At 37.1% G+C, this 2,082-nt stretch overlaps 1 non-coding gene across 1 annotated transcript; it reads left to right on the forward strand.

The window, feature by feature from the left end:
* The first annotated feature begins 860 nt into the window (after positions 1–860).
* Positions 861–968, forward strand: LOC148581017 (small nucleolar RNA R71). The gene has a single exon (XR_015899528.1). It is a non-coding gene; the product is annotated as a small nucleolar RNA R71 (small nucleolar RNA).
* The last annotated feature ends 1,114 nt before the right edge of the window (positions 969–2,082 follow it).

Genomic DNA, 2,082 nt, shown 5'->3' on the forward strand with positions numbered 1-2,082 from the left:
TTTGGTTCTTCAGAGGAAAGCTCCTTATTGATCACTGGACGTCCTAGGAGGTCTTCCTCCTTGGGATTCACGTCCTCTCCTTCCCTTACAGGTTCGGCAATGGTGCTTATGTCAATGGCCTTGCACTCTCCTTTTGGATTCTCTTCTGTATTGCTTGGGAGAGTACTAGAAGGGATTTCAGTGAACCTTTTACTCAGCTGACCCACTTGTGCTTCCAAATTTCTAATGGAAGACCTTGTTTCATTCATGAAACTTACAGTGGTCTTGGATAGATCAGAGACTAAGTTTGCTAAGCTAGATGGATTCTGCTCAGAATTCTCTGTCTGTTGCTGAGTGGATGATGGAAAAGGCTTGCTATTGCTAAACCTGTTTCTTCCACCATTATTAAAGCCTTGTTGAGGCTTTTGATCCTTCCATGAGAAATTTGGATGATTTCTCCATGATGAGTTATAGGTGTTTCCATAAGGTTCACCTAAGTAATTCACCTCTGCTATTGCAGGGTTCTCAGGATCATAAACTTCTTCTTCATTAGAAGCCTCTTGAGTACTGTTGGATGCAGCTTGCACTCCATTCAGACTCTGAGAGATCATATTGACTTGCTGAGTCAATATTTTGTTCTGAGCCAATATGGCATTCAGAGTATCAATTTCAAGAACTCCCTTCTTCACAGGCGTCCCATTATTCACAGGATTCCTTTCAGAAGTGTACATGAACTGGTTATTTGCAACCATGTCGATGAGTTCTTGAGCTTCTGCAGGCATTTTCTTTAGGTGTATGGATCCACCTGCAGAGGTATCTAATGACATCTTAGATAACTCAGACAAACCATCATAGAATATATCCAGGATGGTCCATTCTGAAAGCATGTCAGAAGGACACTTTTTGGTCAGTCCTTTGTATCTCTCCCAAGCTTCATAGAGGGATTCACCTTCTTTCTGTCTGAAGGTTTGAACATCCACTCTAAGCTTGCTCAGCTTTTGAGGAGGAAAGAACTTGGCTAGGAAAGCCTTGACCAGCTTATCCCAAGAGTTCAGGCTATCCTTACGTTGAGAGTCCAACCATACTCTAGCTCTGTCTCTTACAGCAAAAGGGAAAAGCATGAGCCTGTAGACTTCAGGATCTACTCCATTGGTCTTAACAGTATCACATATCTACAAAAATTCAGTTAAGAACTGAAAAGGATCTTCAGATGGAAGTCCATGAAACTTGCAGTTCTATTGCACCAGAGAAACTAATTGAGGTTTCAGCTCAAAGTTGTTTGCTCCAATGGCAGGAATGGAGATGTTTCTTCCATGTAAATTGGAATTTGGTGCAGTAAAGTCACCAAGCATTCTCCTTGCATTGTTGTTGGGTTCGGCTGCCATCTCCTTTACTTGTTCGAAATTTTCAATCAAGTTGTCTCTGGATTGTTGTAATTTAGCTTCTCTTAATTTTCTCTTCAGAGTCCTTTCAGGTTCTGGATCAGCTTCAACAAGAATGCCTTTTTCTCTGTCCCTGCTCATAAGAAAGAGGAGAGAAAAAGAAAAGAAGAGGAATCCTCTATGTCACAGTAAAGAGGTTCCTTATTGTTAGTAGAAGAAAAGAAGAAGAGAAAAATCTGAACTCAGAAAGAGAGAGAGAGGGTTCGGATTTTTGGTGGGTGAGGGAGAGATGTTAGTAGATGAATAAATAAATAGAATAAGATGAGAGAGGGGAAATTTCGAAAATAATTTTTGAAAAAGAGTTAGTGATTTTTGAAAATAGCTTTTTTTTTTTAAAAAGGTTATTAGTTTTTCGAAAATTCAAATAAAAAATAAAATAATTAGTTAATTAAAAAGAAATTTTGAAAAAAGGGGAAGATATTTTCGAAAATAGAGAGAGAGAGAGTTAGTTAGGTAGTTTTGAAAAGGATAAGAAACAAACAAAAAGTTAGTTAGTTAGTTGAAACAAATTTTGAAAAGATAAGAAGTTAGGAAGTTAGAAAAGATATTTTGAAATCAAATTTTTAAAAAAGATATGATAAGAAGATATTTTGAAAAGATATGATTGAAATTAGTTTTTGAAAAAGATTTGAATTTTTAAAATCACAATTAATGACTTGAT

This window comes from Arachis ipaensis, chromosome B10, assembly GCF_059453495.1.
Source record: "Arachis ipaensis isolate K30076 ecotype BB chromosome B10, ASM5945349v1, whole genome shotgun sequence".
Lineage (NCBI taxonomy): Eukaryota > Viridiplantae > Streptophyta > Magnoliopsida > Fabales > Fabaceae > Arachis > Arachis ipaensis.